The sequence below is a fragment of the Coturnix japonica genome, chromosome 10, assembly GCF_001577835.2.
Source record: "Coturnix japonica isolate 7356 chromosome 10, Coturnix japonica 2.1, whole genome shotgun sequence".
NCBI classification, from domain to species: domain Eukaryota; kingdom Metazoa; phylum Chordata; class Aves; order Galliformes; family Phasianidae; genus Coturnix; species Coturnix japonica.
In genome coordinates this window covers 2,797,550-2,808,458 of record NC_029525.1, presented here as the reverse complement: position 1 = coordinate 2,808,458, position 10,909 = coordinate 2,797,550, and the positions used below count along the sequence as shown (strand labels likewise).

At 42.9% G+C, this 10,909-nt stretch overlaps 1 long non-coding RNA gene across 1 annotated transcript in view; it reads left to right on the top strand.

The window, feature by feature from the left end:
• The first annotated feature begins 486 nt into the window (after positions 1-486).
• The window catches only part of LOC107318535, a 39,906-nt gene continuing 29,483 nt past the window's right edge, over positions 487-10,909 (top strand). The window contains exons 1-2 of the long non-coding RNA XR_001557402.1: positions 487-520; positions 611-806. This is a non-coding gene — a long non-coding RNA (uncharacterized LOC107318535). The remainder of the gene's footprint in view (positions 521-610; positions 807-10,909) is intronic.

Sequence of the window (10,909 nt, the reverse complement as noted above, 5' to 3'; positions counted from 1 at the left end):
GTGATTTCTTTATAAAGCCTAGATGTGTCAGGATGAAAAACAGAAAATGGCTTCAACATAAATGTTTTAGAAGGAAAATGGAGCAAAAGACAGTTTAATTTGGATGTTCTCAACGATTTCATATACAGGATTTTTAAGCATCCCCTAAAGAATACTCTTAAGCCAGCAAAGACATACTCACCACAGAAAACAACAGTATTGAATTGGTGATTAAATACTAGCTATTTTCTTCTCTTTTTTACAGTTTTGGAGATGGGAGAAAACTAATCTTCCTTAATTAGTGATCAGTTGCAGTGAGTATCAGCACATTTCCTGATGGATGTAATGAGCAGGCAGCAGCTTTTGCAGCTTCCATTTACATGAAGGGAATGGAGAGAAGCTGTTCTGCTGTGCACAGCTGCATTGCATGATCACATCAGGTGGCCCAGGGTAATGGAGAAATAGATCTCCCAGAGACTGTGTTGGGAGGCTCTGCCTGGTCAGTAAGGGAGGGGTGTGAGACAGTCTGAAGAGTGTGATGGTAGGTTAGAAAAACATTCTTTTTATTCCTCCATTAAAACAGAGTTTTGACACTTGTGACAGCTTAAGGATAGGGTTTTTTTTTCCTCAGTAGGCCTTTGTCTGCTGGAGCTATGGAAGACCAAGGGAGCTGCTGTTTCTTAGTGTGTGGTGGCTCTGAAGAGGGGCTTCCAGAAAGCTTGTATTCTGTGGAACTGGTCCCTGCTTACAGAGGGGTTACTCCATCCTTCCTGAGATGAAGTGGTTTTCTTGGTGAAACAGACAAGTTTGGAGGAAAGTGGTAACAGGTGAGCCCAAGATATCAAGGCCTTACGTAGCAGCTTATTTTGACTTTTCCATCCCCTTCCGTATGTATTTCTGAGGTCAGTTGCTTTGTTGTGGGTGGAGAGAAATATCACATTCATTGCTTTCCCAAGTTTTGTGCTCAGCTCTTGTACTGAAAGGGCTCTGCTCTCCTACTGTATGAACTGCTTTTCTGGGGATGCCTCCAATGCTGCAGAAGTAGAACTGACATGAGCATGTGCCCCAGTTAGTATGAAAAGCTGTTTCCAGTTAAAGTGAGAGCAGTGCTGATTATTTTGAAGTTATAGTCTCTGAAGCACATTTGAAGATGTCAGTCCATCCTGTTTGTCCTGGCCCTCGTTTAATGTCTGAGCATGGAGCAGCAAGGCTGTGAGCCAGCAGGGAGCTGCTGATCCCACCAAGTCTTCCTTCTAACCCATTCCACCTGCCTTGATCTTTGGTAGGCAGTTGTGTTCTTCATGTGTAAGTTCTTGTGGGTTTTGTTGCTCTTTCAAATTATCTTTACAAAACTCTTTATTGCATTAACTGCACTTGCAAAATATTTCAATTAAGTTCTCAATTAAGGCAGGTCAGTGTTTCACTGATGATTCAGCTGTGGGCTGTTTTCAAGCAACTGCAATAAGAGAATCTCCAAGCAGGTGGTACCGAGGAGAAAGACTTCTGCTTGGAAAGGTCATGCCTGGAACTTCTCTGTTTCATTTATCACAAAAGATAGCTACAAACTACCTAGTGAGTGCCATATAAATAGTAGAAATATTCTGACATGCTGCTGATTTAAATTCATGTTTGGTAACTGCTGGAGGCAATGCAGTGCTTTCAAGTACATTTGAAGGGCTGTCCCTGCATGCAGCTGGTGTTTCTGAAATACTGTTTCCCCAGGATGCTAATTTATAAAATAAATATCTCATCATTTTGAGTAACCTAAAACTGCATATGGAAGTTAAGGTGCAAAGGGGCCCTGACAGCCTGCTCTGCACTAGGAGTTGCTCCAGCAACCTGCTTGTAGCTACTCAACCACTACTCCTGGTTTGCTATATGGGGATCTAAATGAGATGCACAGTGGTTTTGGAGGACGTTCTGTATGGCACTGTGATGCCCATGGGTCAGGCAGCTGTCTAAGAAGGTGTATTTCACAAAATGGAGGTAACCAGCTTGTTAAGACTTAAGAGACACTTCTATAGGTAAGAGCTGTTAGTCAAAAGCTAAATACCAGAACGATTTGGGTATGTCTGTATTTGTATGGGAAGAATGAAATAATCATTTTTGCACAGATTGCCCAGCAGTGCTTCAAAGGGCCTGAAAACTGCCAGGATACTTTTACTTAAAATAAAAACCACTCTAAAGATTTGCTTGAGGTCATATAATGAACCAGGATGACCTGTCACTGTGTCCAAGGCCAGGTGCTCAATCATCACACTATGTGCTTTCTTTATATAATGGAAGCCAGGCTATTGTATTTGGGATTAATGCCCAGCTACATCTGATTTTAAGCAGTGCTGTGCTCTGGGGAGCTGCTACTACCAAGAAAATTCTGGCAAACTCCAAAAAAAATGCTCCAAAAAACTTCCATGGTTGCATCCTTTATAGTGGCCTGGGTTGTTCAAGGATAACTGCTTCAGTGCTGGACAGAAAGGGGATCTGGTTAACAAAACTGCTTCTAGTATAGGTTACTAGATGGGATTTTTCTGCCCTCCTGGTTGCCTGTCTGCAGATGTATTGATGTGTTTGGAAGCCTAGCCTTGACAGCGAGCATGGCTTCAACAGGTGCTGAGTTTGAAAAGTTACTGGGGGTTCCAGTACACACAAATGTGTTGTGTAGAAGACCTGTTTCCTTGGGAAAAGCTGATTATGTCTTCTAAGGCAAAACACAAATAGCCTGGCTCCTATGGTGTGGCTTCAAAACCAGCCATGTGTTCTGCTAAAAGATTGCTGCCCTTTATAACTTAAATGGGACACAGCATGGAATTGCTTTGTGGTGCTTGCGTTGCAACTGACTCCTTGAAACGAATCACAGGAAGATAGGCAGCCAGGATGGGTTCTGCTCTTTGTTTACAGGGACCAGGTAGATGTACTTCAGTAAGCACACATCAATAGAAGCCTCTAGCTGTCACAGTCCCACAGTCAGGCAGGGGAGGAAGCCTGCTATGTTGCAGTGGCAACTAATGCTGTAGCCCATGGGTAGCCTTCCTGTCTCAAACAAAAAGGCAGGACAAGGTAGCTGAACTGATTTTTATCTGTTTGGGAGTGAGTTGTGGAGATGACGTTTGCCTTGTCCATTTCTTGGTAAAAAGTCAAAGCTTTTAACCTGATTGCAGATCCAGATCTAAAATTAAAGGGTCAGGAGATGTTAGATATGTTTTGTTTCTTTTTCTGACCTCTCTCAGTTTATTACCAGCATAACCTGACAAAGGATTTGGGATCATTGTAATCCTCACTGTTTTCCTGGAGACACAGATACAAAGTGACTTGCCTGATCACCCAGCAAGTTGGTGACTGACTGAGCCAGGAGTGCTCTGCCCCTGGCTGCAGTTAAAGTCGTGTCATTCTACTCTTTGTCTCCTCACAGAGGGAGCATAAAAGCAAGTTCTCTGTTTTGTGTACAGTTTGTCTATCCTCCTGTGACCAGGAAGGAGAAAATACTGCACTGTTGGTATTCCCTTAAAGCCTCCTGCTGCTCTGCAGGGAAAAAAAACACAACCAAATTGAGTGGAAAATGCTTTTTGTCAGTACTGCTTATAATGTTTCAGGAGAGGATGATTACTTCTCATCTTGGGATTCTGAGGCAGCAGTAGAGCACACACTCAATATCATGATCTCTGAATAATACCTAGATGCTGATTGGTTTCAGGTTTAGGAAGCTGCAGACTCTGCTCCTTTGAGCTGCGCTTTCAAGGCTTGCAGAGCTGCCTGTAGGCACTGTGGTCCTGCTCTGATCTATTTCAAAGTCAGCAGCAGCAGCAGCAGCATTTAGTGCTTTAAATCTCAGGCTGCAAACCTGTCTAAGAAGTTTGTCATTTAGTTGATCTAGATGACTACACATGAAGTTTTGAAGCCTGTCTTGCTGAATTTGTCATCTCATACTGAGTTTGCTTGGGGAAGCTGGCAGACATGTACATTAAGATGAATATTTTGGCATGTTTAACAGCCAGTAAGGTAATTCTTGGGGAGCATAGAAAAGCATGTAATAGTGTTGTATACATAGTAAGGTGATGTGACTGGGCAAGTCCTATTTGTTTGTGCACAACTTTCTTGTTGCTTAAACATGAATTGTAGCTGAAAACAAAACCAAGATATCCCTCCCCTAGAATTTTGTTTCTGGGCTTCCCATGCTTTAGCAGGACAAAGCCTGGGAGCCTTTCTGGGCTGGTTTGTGCTTCCAGCCCTACATCAGATAGGCACAGACTTCAAGTCATCACCGAGCTTTGCTTTGGGTAAAATTATCCCTGAAGTATCACTGAGGTCAGTGAAAAGATGAGCCTGGATGTCTGGAAATGTATTTTCTGTTCATCTCGCCTGTATTAATTTCTTTCCCTTGCCATTGTCCATGACCTCACTCAAGAACGCTGTGGTTAAGTTAGGAGTGTTCTAGGACCCCAGGTTTGTGCAACAAGTGCTATGGACAATGCATGGTGCTGGATTGCTTTTTTCCTCAACAATGTGTATGTTAAGTATGAGGCTAAACCCTCATAGGTCAGAGAAGTGAGAGGAAGATAGACTATTTCTAGATGGTATTTTCTTTCCATTGCCTCCGTTTTTGCGTACTTTTTTTTGCTCCATCTCAATCGGAATCGGAGCATTTGGCACATTTGGTCTCTTCAGTCTATTCCAATTACAAAGATTTGAAGTAGCATCCCCAGAAAAGCGCTGATCCTTTCAGGCTGCCACTCAGCAGTCAGCACAGCACTTTGTCACAGCTCTGCTTGCCAGCACACTGGGTCCTATTTATAGCTCTGCACACGCACGGGTTGTGGGAGCCTTGGTGCACAAATAAAAGGAACAAAAATCAATATGTTGCTGACACTGGAGGAATAATGGTGGGTTATACATTTGGTGCTACAGTCAGCTCTCTGCTGTGCAGTGAGATATTTCTGATGCTTTGTAGTGAAAAAGGATTAATATTTAAAATATATATGCCTTTTCTGTTCCACTTTCCTGAAAGGCACGCAATTATATCTGCTGCTATCCCAGAAGCCTTTAAGAAAATGGGCATGCACTGAGTGTTTTGCTGACCTCATTCTTTAAAAAATAATAATAACAAATTGTCTTTTACTCCATCCAGACTCAGCGTTGCTAGTAGAACTGCCAGATTGTCCTTGTACAGAGCTGTGATGTGAAAGAACTGACATGGACATAGATAGTGAATATTGGTTAATGCCATCTCTAGATGCTCAGTCAAGGAGGGAACCAAAGTTCCCTGCCATCTGCGTTGGGAAGTTTATTTCTGTGTAGCAATTGCGGAATCAAAGCAAAGGGGTTTTGAAAGTATATCCTTGTGGCTTTTGTGCTCCTTACTTGTTCTGATAATGGAATTATTTGAGCAGTCATATCAGCTTTCAGGACTATTGGATGGCAAGCCAGTGAGTAATGGAAATAGTGAAATTTGCTCACTTGACTAATATGCTTAGGTACGTGGTCCAGGCTGTAGGTAAATCACTGCAGCCCAATTAAAACAATCAGCATTAAACGGTTCAAGTCTACTTGTGGATAAAAATTACTTTTTGCTTGTCGTGATATGCAGCAGATGCTTTCCTAAAATGGAGAGGATGCTCCAGGCAGTGTGAATCTTACTATGCTCAGTTCTTAAATTCAGAATCAATGAAGAAATGGCAGTGATTTGCCCTAACCTTTCTGTAACATGCAAATTCCAGTAGGTTACAGATGAAGGGCCAGTAAATGGCCTTTAGGAGCAAGAACTGTAGTTCTGTATGGCATGAGATGAAAGTGCACAGGAGTGGTCAAGGAACTGGAAGGATTTGTCATATCTCCTGGCAGAGTAGAGACAGTGCAGCGGAAGCAGATGAGTCATTTTGCCTATGAAAGCTGGGGATGGGTACAGCACTTCTGAGGGCAGTGACTGAAGGGCATAAGCTTTACCCTTGTCCAGATACAAGGCTTTCTAAAGGCTTTGTTTGTCTTCAGGTATTTCCTGCCATGTGTGGATAGGGGTTTCTTAGTACACCAGTAGGACCTTAGTGCTGCATTCTGTTTCTGAAATCCCTTTTGTGGTCTGTTTTCTGTTGGCAGTAGGAAGCCAGGAGCAAGCGCGCTGACTGGGGCTCTCCTTACCCAAATATGTGCTCTGTTGGGAATGCTGTGACTGCTGCTCCTTCATGCCAGCTCAGTCCTGCTACGTCCATGCAGTCAACCCAGTTGCTGTACCTTGAGGGTTCAGCAGTGGGAGGGAATGCTTAACAAATGTCACCTGCTTTGCTGCTGTACTCAGGCAAGGCAGTTTGGCTCATTCTGAATCAAATGCATCTTTCTCTAGACAGTAATTGATTGTTCTTCCTGAATCAGCAAGTCTTGCAAAAAAAATAATAATAAAATAAAATCCTTAATCCAAAAATTTAAGCAAAAATGCTGGAGCTCCAGACAGAAAGCAAAAAGTTTGCATTTCCTTAGCTATTAATTGATCTGACAGCTCTTTCTGTTCTCACAGTCTTGAAGGTGTTCTCTCTGAACTAGCATTAGTCTCACTTCAATGCTGCTTCATCCTCCAGAGGAACTGCAAGCAGGGCAGTCTGAGTGCAGCGGCTGAGGAGCAGGTGGCAGGGTGCAAGCGGTCAGTGGCGCCGCAAGGCGTTTGTGCAGAGCTGGTTCCTCATGACTGTTTGAGCCCAATGGGCATTGTGAGAAATAGTAATGACTGCTCAGAAGTTTCTGCTGTGACGTATCAACTGTATTTAAAGATATTCGCACATTGTTTTATCTTCATTAACCATAACCCCCCAAAAATATGGGCAGGAAAAGCATGTTGGTAGTTAATGCAGGGTAGGAAGAATTGTGCTTGAGCAACCAAAGGTCTTTACTCAGATACCTAACTCTAGTGGTGCTTAGTGATACACAAGATTGTTAGGGAAGAATATAAGAAACGGAGTTGTACCCAAAATACACGGATATCAGATATCTCACAGAATCACAGAATTGTAGGGGTTGGAAGGGACCTCTAGAGATCATCGAGTCCAACCCCCTGCCAAAGCAGGCTCCCCTACACTTTTATATCTTTGAAAGGGAAGAACTCCTGTCTTCTGTTTTATTTAATTTTATTGTCAAAAATTCCAAGCATATCTGCCTTTTTTATGGGCTCCAGGTATCAAACTAAAGTTTACATAGGTTCATTAGTAACAACTCCCAAGGTAAGTAGTTCAGCCTACTGCTAAGCACATATGCACATAGTTAGCATTGTTTTAGCTTTGAGTGCAGTACTGTGTTTTAAGAATATTCAAATTGAATGCCCTGTCATTTAACATCCTTCTGAAAAGCCTTACAGTTAAATTGAGGGTTAATTATTACAAATTACCTTTACCAAAGCGATTGAGCAAGTGTCTTGTTTAAGTCACTCTGTGACTGCAAGGCTATCCAGCTTTGAGACAACCTGATTGCATATATACTTTGCATATAGTCACAGATACTTGTGCTGATACCATCCTGCTAAAGATGGTACAGCTTTGTTGAATTTTCTCTGGGCTTCAGTGCCTAAATAAAATGATTGAGGCAAAGGTCCAGTATTTTAAGAGTCTAACTTGATTGCACCTGTGAATAGCAGATGAGAACCTCCTGTGCTTACTAGCAGATTTCATGAATGTGCACAGGGACAGTGCAATCTACTCAAACTCCCTATTTCTATTCTTGTTAGTTAATGCTTTTCTGTGCAGTTACAAAAGACTGCATGTTTTGTTGTGGAAGCTTGAAAGAAATACTGACAGCTTTTTTATTATGGTGAGAAAGCATAACCTTGCTTTTTACATTCAGATGGATGCAGTTCAGAATGAAGTGTAATCAAAATATTACGCTGGACTGTGGTAGGGGATGATAGTGGATAATACAGCTGCTCTGTAATTGTTTATACTGCTAAAATCCAAAATTACTGAGAGAGCAACCAAAAACTTCCTAGGGGCAAGCTTGATATCTGTAAGGAGTTCTCAATCCTGCACGAATTTCAAAGAACAAAGAAGGCTCAATGATTTCAAAAGCAAGCATGCTTATCTTTGTGAAGATGCAGTAAAATAAGAGCAAAACACTTGTGTTACCAGTCTGCTTATGGAGGTGGTAGAAATGATGTCATTAAGTACAAGAGTTGGGTGGAAAAGACAGATTCTTTAGGGAATGAATTTCTTTAAGGGGAACTTGATGTTTTTACAGCAGAAAACAGATTTAAAAGAAAGTTATTTGGAAGAAAAGGTGCCTTCTGTGGCCCCTAGCCAACATCAGATGCAATTTATCGTGGCAGCAACTATGCATCAAGCCTGGCTTTTCATGTTAGACGTCCCCGAAGATATCATACATCTTAACCCAAACACTCCCACATTTATTTGATACATAGTGCTTAACGCTTGGCCATGAATGAAATCTATTTAATGATTCATAAGTCATGTTGATAAATTATAAAGTCATAGAGTGGCTGAGGTTGTAGGGGACCTTAAAGATCATCTCATTCCAACCCTCCTGCCGTGGGCAGTGTTGCCAGTCACCAAGTCAGGCTGCCCAGGATCCCACCCAGCCTGGCCTTAAATGCCTCAAGAGATAAGGTATCCACAAGCTCTCTGGACAACCTGATCCAGTGCCTCACCATCCTCTGAGTAAATAATTTATTCCTAACATCTAACCGAAATCTCCCTTCACTTAGTTTAAAGACATTCCCCTTTGTCCTATTCTTATCAGACCATATAAAAAGTCAGTCCCTCTCCTGCTCATAAGCTCTTTTCAAGTACTGGAAGGCCACAATGAGGTCTCCCTGGAGCCTTTTCTCCAAGCTAAACAAGCTCAACTCCTTCAGCCTTTCTTCATAGGAGGGGTGTTCCAGATCTGTTATCATCTTTGTGAGCCTCCTCTGGCTCCATTCCAACAGCTCTGCATCCCTCCTGTACTGGTGGCCCCAGGCCTGCGCACAGTACTGCAGATGGAGCCTCACAAGGGCAGAATAGAGAACGATCCCCCTCCCTCAGCCTGCTGTCCACATCACTCTATACCACTGGCCTTCTGGGCTGCAGGAGCACGCTGCTGGCTCATTCTTTAGGTTGGATGTTAGGGGGAAGTTCTTTACTAGGAGAGCGGTTAGGCTCTGGAACAGGCTGCTCAGGGAGGTTGTGGATGCCCCGTCCTTGGAGGTGTTCAAGGCCAGGTTGGACGGGGCCATGGGCAACCTGACCTAGTAAAGGTGTATGTTTGGTGGCCCTGCCAGGCAGGGGGTTGGAACTACATGATCCTTGAGGTCCCTTCCAACCCGGGTCATTCTGTGATTCTGTGATTCTTTCATCTTCCAGAAGACCCAAGTCCTTCTTCTCAGTGTTGCTCTCAATGAGTTCTTCTCCAGCTCTTTTCAAATCTGTGAATGCCTTGACCCAAATGCAATACCTTGCACCTGGCCGTGTTAAACCTCGTTAAGTTGTTGTGTCCACTTTTTGAGCATGTCCAGATTCCTCTGGTTGGTGCTTTTTCCTTCTGTTCTATAAACTATACAGCTCAGCTTGGTGTCACTGGCAAAGTGAGAGTATGCTCAGTCCCACAGCCTAAACCCTCCTTTGTTGCTTTATTCTGACCCAGAGAAGGCTGTGTTTGAGGGGCATAAGCCTATCATGAGTTTGCTCATGGCTGCTTGTAATGAACTGCAACTGTGCATGTTTTAAGCAGGGGTTTAACTCTTTTGCACACATATTTATTATAAGTACAGCTTTGCTAAGGACACTTCTAAATCATTCCATGATATTTATAAACTTTTCAAATATGGAGCTAGCTATTTTTATTGAAGTTGTCTATAACTGTGGTTCTTTTCTACCTCCATCTAAGGATGCAGGAAAGTTTGTGGCTAATACTGACGGGGGTGTGTGATGTACTGGAAGTTCCCTCAATACAGAATTACTGTGCATCAGTGCTGAGCAGCTCAATGGCAGAAAGTGTGAGATTATGATCTGAGCAGAACTGGGAAGGATTGCATGAGACCACCAAGTGCTTGCTTGCTGTGAGATCAAATAATTTCCTGGGGTATAATGCTAGTTCATTAACTGTCTCTGCTTTATCCTTTTCAATTACTTAATTTGAAAGTCAATGGCTACAAAATAGGAGTTTTCAGTATCTTTTTGCAGTGCATCTCTGGGGAAAATAATTTGAGGGAAGGATTCTTGGCAGCACTAATTCACCATTAGCTAACAATTACATTTATGGGTATTAATATCATACTCATAAATAATGTGGAGTGACTTAATTCTGTGCTCACGACCTGCTCTGCTTTCTGGTCAGTCCACATAAAAGCACTTGAAAGAAGAGAGGAAAATACTGGTTCATTTCAATTGCTTTACCCTTTGAATGGTTTACTTTATGAAGCAGGAATTTGTTTTTCTTTCCTAGCACGGAAGCAGACCAAAGTCGCTGCCTTACTCGGGGCCTTTTGAGCCCCATACTGAACAAATCTGTGTTTCTCAATTGCCTTGTAGCTGGTGCCTTTGGCAGTGAAGGCAGATAGTAACAGTGAGGTGGGCAGACCGCTGTAGTATTTATGCCCAGGCACCTCACCAGGCCTATGCTCTGTTCTGGTGTGTGCAGTGCTGCAGGCAGCTAGGCTTAGTTTAGTAGCCAGTATAAATAAGGACAGAATTAAATTATTGCTGTGACATGTCACTTGCCACAGTTTATTTTGATGGCTGAGTTGCAGTCTGCTTCATGTCAACAAGCTCACAGGACTGGCTTGCATTTGACATTGCGTTAAGTTGCAAGGGATGAAGCCGTTGTGACCCTCTGCCCTGTTCTTCCCTGTGCCAGATTGCTGAATGGGCCATAAATCAGCACCTGAGGGGCTGTAATGTCTGCAGTGTGAGAGTGAGCCAAGGCTAAATGCTGTTTATCAGGCTGAAGAAGGCAGTGGTTTGGGGGC